This window comes from Alligator sinensis, unplaced genomic scaffold (assembly GCF_000455745.1).
Source record: "Alligator sinensis unplaced genomic scaffold, ASM45574v1 scaffold301_1, whole genome shotgun sequence".
NCBI classification, from domain to species: Eukaryota; Metazoa; Chordata; order Crocodylia; family Alligatoridae; genus Alligator; species Alligator sinensis.
In genome coordinates, this window is record NW_005842035.1 from 2,740,988 (window position 1) to 2,747,215 (window position 6,228).

Consider the following 6,228-nt stretch of genomic DNA (forward strand, 5'->3'; position numbering starts at 1 on the left):
GGCTGCTCGCGGCCCGGCACAGGGCAGGGGCGCACACGGGCTCGTGTGCACGCGGTGCCCGCGCTCACGATGCCCCAGGAGCTCTGCCCTGCGCCGGGGCTGCTCCCGCGTGTGCCCACCAGAGGCAGGCAGGCAGGGCCGTGCCCTCTGTGGGCTGGCTGGCATGCCTGCCAGGGCGGCCGAGGAGCCGGCACGGCTGACTGTCAGGCCAGGCCGGCGACCTCGCTGTGGCACGGCGAGCAAGGCACGGAGGGGGCTGGAGATGCCTGAAGCGAAGCCCTGCTGGTAGGGGCAGGGGCAGGGGTGCCCAGTTCCCAGCCCCTGCAGCCTGGGGCAGTGCAAGGTGGCACCCAGCTGCAAGGGGCGGCGCGGGCAGGGGCAAGCTGGGTGCTGTAAAGACAGCCTCTGTCCTACTTCAGCCCCTCGAGCCTGCTGGGAAGGGAACCCGGGGCTACTCCTGCCCTGTCCCTGGTGGATGTTAAGCTGGGGGGAAGAGGGGCTCTGCTGTCTCTGCCTCAGTTTCCCCCCACATGGGCGTGCTGCTCTCCTGTGCGTAAGGCCGCCTGCATGGCTCTGCTGCGGCTTCCTGACCACATCTGGGATCCCCGCAGTGCCAGACGGGTGCGCGTGTCCCCAGCAGGCGAGAGGACATCACCACTTGTCAGTACAGGTCTTGGACACAGTCCTGGGCACGGTTCTGGTGCTGCTTGCTTCCCCAGTGCCCAGGCAGGGTCTGTAGAGGTAGCCAACCCTGGCATGGGGCTGGGGCTGGGGGGACCTTGCTGCACCGCTGCCTCCCATGGCTGCCCGGGGAGCGAGCAGAGCCATAGGTCCTGGGCACGTGGGACCCACACCCCCTGGCCCATGCTATGCTCAGCTCTCCCTCCCCCTGCACCTGCTCAGGACAGGTGCGCTGGCACCTGCCCGAGCTTTCTGCCTGTATGCAAATAGGATGCAAATCAGAGCATTAAACAATCGGCAGGTGGTGGAGCGAGGCGCTGTGCTGCGCTTGCCCCTGCCCTGCCATGGGATGGCAGAGGCCCCTGGAGGCCTCGCCCAGGCCTGGGGTGCAGGGCATAGCTGGATGTGGGGGAGTGCCCAGCACATGGGGCTCAAGGAGGTGCCTACCCTCTTCTCCTCTGGCTCCTTCCCCCTGACATGCTGCACCATGGAGCTCAACCCAGCCCCAAGCCCCCAGCTCCAGGCTGCAGCTGGTCTCCACGCCGGCCCTGCAGATTTACCCAGTGCAGGGACCAGCCCCGTGGGCTTTACCCCCTTCCAGCAGGGCCCGATCTTCCCCCTCTGGCACCCGCATCCCCCGCCGCTGCGTTCCTTCATCACCAGTGGGTGACAAATAAGTTTTTTCCAGTCGTGTGCTCTGCACTGCACGGCTCTGCCGTTGGCGAGGCAAAGCAGCTCCGCATGGCGGGGGCTCCCAGCGATGAGCCCCAGGGTCTGCCCTCCACCCATGGCAGATGGCAGGCAACCCACCTCCTCCCCAAAGCAGGGAGCCGGGGCCCTGCTGGGAGCAAGGGAAGCCGGGGCGGGGAAGGGGGGAGCTGCTGGGAGGTCCCGGGGAGAAGGGCAGTTGCAGCAGAGTTTTATCCTTTGTTGTTGGAGCAACACTGGGCTCTGCTTGGACGTGCGGTCCAGGCTGGCGCCTGCCCCAACAGCCCAGGTCTTGCTGCGGGCGATGCCCGTGGGCTGTGGCCCAAAATGGCTGTGGGCAGGCGCAAGGGAAAGGCATCACCCCGAGCAGGGCAGGAAAGGACGGCCCCACCCTGCAAGGGGCTCCATCCACGTGTCTGTGTGTGTGTCTGGGAAGGGGGTCCGGCTGTCTATCTTTCTGGGACAGACCTTATGTCTGTCTGGGAAGGCCATCTATCTGTCTGTCTCTCCGGGAGGGCTATTGTGTCGCTATCTAGATAGCTAGCTTACGTCTTTGTTTTGCAGGGGGTTGTCTGTTTGTCTGTGAAGCTCATCCAACCATCTGTGTCTCTGGAAGACCGATCTGTCCGTCTGTGTGTCTGTCTCTGCTCGTGGGGGTTGTCTGTCTCTGTCTGTGAAGCTCATCCATCAGTCTGTGTCCCTGGAAAGGCTGTCTGTCTTTCTGTCTGTCTTGCCATCCATCCATGCACCTCTGGGTGCGGAGGGTTGTCTGTCTGTGAAACTCGTGCATCCGTCGGGCTTTCCCCGCCCCTGCAGCAGTGCCAGGCTCCCAGGCAGACCCTTGCTGGGTCCCTGCCGTTGTGGGTGCAGCCCTGCCCAGGCCCTGGGGCCTCCACCTTGCAGGATGATGGTGGTGGGGGCAGCGGGGGCCCTGGGGCCCAGCAGCTCACACCCCCCTGCTCCCTGCAGCGGCATCCCAGGAGCCTCTGCGGGGCGGCAGTCAGCACGGACCCCGGGGCCGGAGGAGTGCGATGCGCAGGAGGAGAGGGGCAGCCGGCCTGGGAGCCTCGTGGGGGGCTGCACAGCGCACCGCTTTTTGGTGGTAATAAACTCAGCTGCGCCCCGTCAAGGACCAGGCCCTGGCGGCGGCGTTGAGATCTTTGCCGTGCACCGGCTGCTCCACACACACCGTTTCCAGGCTGTTCATAACCCGGAGCTGCAGTCCAGACTTCCCAGTAGGGCCATGACCCACGGTTGAACTGTTTAACGCACCAGCCCCCCCCTGCTCCGGGGCCTCTCGGGGAGGCACAGCAGCCCCCCAGGGTCTCTGCTTCCCACCAGGACGCAGGTGAGTGAGCTCAGCTGTGGTGCAAATGGGTGCTGGCCTGTCCACCATGCTAGGGGGAGGGGCAAGAGCCTGTCCATCATGGATGTGGACGGGGGCACCTGGGGGATGGGGTGGCAGGGGGAGTCTTGGCCTCTGCAGTCCTAAGGGAGCAGGCGTCACACACTGGCCTCAGCTCCCAGCCCCAGTGTGCAGCTACAGACGGGTGCGTTCCAGTGGGGTGGTCAGACTGGTCCCAGTTTTCAGCTGGTGTTCAGGTCCCTGGTGGCTGCAAAGCCGGTGTGAACCTGGATGAAGCCATAGCAGAGGGAGGCGGGCACGTGTGCCTATGCATGCGTGTGCATGCGTGTGTTTCCTCTCCAGGCTGCTGGTACAAGCAAGTCATCTCGCCTCCGAGGAGCGTGCGGCATCCTGGCCCGGGGGGTTTGGGCCCCTCCCTTGGCTCTCAGGCACGGCGGGACCTCGGGCCAGGCTGCGCTCAGCCGTGTGGCTTCATAGGGGGACGAGGGGCCCGGGACAGGCTGGGGACACCCCCGCCCTGGCTGGCTTGTGGTGACAGCTGCGAGCTTGGGAGCCCAGTTCCTAGTGGCCGGGCCGCTTTGGGTTGCCATGGCAGCCCGCACCGGGTAACAAGAAAAGACCTATTGTGCATGGATGACGTCCCCATGGTGCCCTCGTCCCCCTGGGGCTGGGGACCGTCTGGGGCCGGCCGGGCTGTGGGAGCAATGCACTGGTGTGGATGCAGCATCCTTTGCACAGGGCCTGTTTTGGGCTCCGCTGCCCACAATCCTCAGCGGGCCGTGGAGGGGACGGTGGCATGAGTGGGGTGGGAATGCCTGGGGGGGTCACTGTGTCCCAGGGTGCCCCCTGGCTCTGGGGCATTAGCCCAGGCTGCTGCCAAGGGGAGTCGCAGGGTCTGCAGTTTCCCACCCAGGTGCCAAGGGCCTGGGGACGAGGCACATCCTGGGCGCCCTGGCTCTACTGCCCTGCAGCCTCGGTCCCTCCAGTCAAGGCAGGGGCCTGGTGTCCTGCCCTCAGGTGCCATGAGGCAGAGCCAGCTCCACTGCCACCCCTTGTCTTGGCACCTGTAACCGCTGCCCTGTTGCACCCCAGAAGCAGCCGCATTTCAGTAGCTTCCTCCTGCCACTGCCAGGGCAGAGCCGTTTGCATCGCCGCCCTGGTTAGGAGGGCTGAGCACAAGGGCTGGGCCGCGGAGGGCAAAGGCCCGGGAAGGTGCCCGCAGGGGGCCAGCCCATCGTGGCCCCTCTCCCAACCGCGTGGGTGCCTCGCTGGAGATTGTTCCCCTCCTCACTGTCTCGGTGTGAAATTAATTCGAAGGTGGAGAGGGAGAATTATGTAAAGTGCGGCTCTTCGCCGCGCCGGGGGGAGTGCGGCTGATGGCAAAGTGGCTCTTTGTGTGTTTAATATGCAGTTTTTTCTCTCCGGCGGCGCATTCTCCGCCGGGTAATTTGCTGCCTTTTCAGGCCCCGATCAGTATCATTTCTCCGGCAGTGACAGCTTTTATTTGCGCTGAAATGAATGCCGCGAAATTTCCAAGAAATAGAGAAATGCCCATTGTCTCCCAGCCGCGTGCCGCCGCCACCGCTGCCGCCAGGCGCGGGGTCGGGCCACGCCTGCTCGGCCCGCTGTCCAGCCGCCCGCCCGGCCCGCCCGCGCTAGCCGTCTCCCTCGCCATTTATCTGCTTATCCAAGCATCGCGGCGCGCAGCCGGGGCCCGCGTTATCCGGCCCAAAATCTATTCAGCCGTCGCTCAGTCGTGTCATCTTTTCTCTGCCTTGCTGGGGCATCTCACTGGGTGCACCCCCGCTCCGCTCCCTGTGTGTGCGTGCTTGTGTGTGCATGTGTGGGTGATGGGGGTGTATATGTGTGTGTGGGGTGGGGGGTGTACTTGGGGGGGTATGGGTATTTATATGTGTGTGTGTGTACATGCAGGGCGGGTGCATATGAGATTCTCCTCCATGGACCCAGAGCTATTGCCTCTCCAGGCCTGGCGGGGGGCACAGCTTTTCCCCCCGGGCTCTGGGGAGCTCCTCAGACCCCTGCCCTTACCCGCAAGGTGCCATGGGCCTGGCCTAGCGCAGGGGAGGGGGCTGGGGTGGGCTACAGAAGTAGGGGCAGGGGATGCAGGAGTGGAGCCTAGCTGAGACACCTTCCCATGCAGACCCACCCAGCTTGGCCCATGTCCCCTCCCAGCACCTCAGGGACCATCTCCAGCCTTCTGCCCTGGGGAAACTGAGGCACAGGATGGGCGATGCCCCCCTGGAGCCAGGCACAGCTCCCAGGGGTCCTGCCCTGGCGTTATGAGCCCATGTGTGCAGCTGATCCCGGCCCCGCAAGCTCAGCACAGCTCCCCCCTCTCCGGCACAGGAGCCCCCGTGGTGGCCAGAGCCCATCCCTGCTCCACGTGCCAGGGGCCGGTGGGCATGGGAATCTCCCTGGCACCATGGAGGCCTCCCCCACCAGCCGGAGCCTGTCCAGGTATTCTTGGCTCGAGGCTAAGACTAACAGGGCCCGGCGGCAGGAGCCGGCTCGGGCGGGCGCTGCGCTCGACAAGGTGACCCGAAAAATTACGAGCAAGAAAATGATCCGGAGCGTCAGCCTCGGTGAGCCAAGTGTTTAAGTGCTACAGATGCTTGATGGGAAGAGTTATTTTAATAGGATCAGAGGAGGCACAGAGCCAAGCTCCTGCCACGCTGCGAGATGGGGGGGCTCCCGTGCAGGGACAGCTGGGAGGGCATCGGTGGCATGAGACCAGCCTGGCTGGGCCATGGCAGCAGCCACTCTTGGCCCTGCCTTCACCCGACCCCACCCACCGAGGCCGGCCCCCCCCCCCCAGCCACTCTTGGCCCTGCCTTCACCGGACCCACACCACCGAGCCCAGCCCGGCTCCCACAAAGCCACAGGACCGCTGGTGGAGGACTGAGATGCCTGAGCCAGGTCCGAGCACTCTGGCCAGGCCACAGGGCTTGGTACGGGCTGCCACTGTCAGCTGGTCACCCTGGGTGCAGTGGGAAAGGCTGGATGCCACGGTGAGGGGGCAGCTGGAGGGAGCAAGGAGCTGAGAGCAAAGGAGAGCTGGAGTGACTGTTGGGCATAAGAGGCACTGGCAGGGCTGGGCTGGCACAGGGGGCTGTGGGGCGGGAGTGAGGGGCACCAGCCACGTTACCAGCTCTGACAATGCACCCCGGTCCCCTCTCCCCTCACAACCAGGCCTGGCCCCTGCCACTGTAGCCTCAGGGACACCTGCCCCTGCCCCCTGCCTTGCCCCATGGGGCCGGGGGCCCGGCATGGGATGCTTCTCCAGCCCTCCCACTGTCTCTGCTGATGCCAGGACTGGGATGAGGAGCCCACGGGGGCCACCTGGCTGCGGGAACAGTCCTCGCCTCGCCCGGCCTGGCGCTGGCAGCTGACATAGGAGCCCCTCCCGCCTTCCGGGGGATGCTGCCTCTGGCCCCTGCCACTCCCTCCCCTCC

At 65.4% G+C, this 6,228-nt stretch overlaps 1 protein-coding gene across 1 annotated transcript in view; it reads right to left on the bottom strand.

Annotated features, from left to right (window-relative positions):
• ECEL1 (endothelin converting enzyme like 1) overlaps nucleotides 1-6,228 on the bottom strand; it is a 17,716-nt gene that overhangs the window by 10,585 nt on the left and 903 nt on the right. The window lies entirely within an intron of this gene.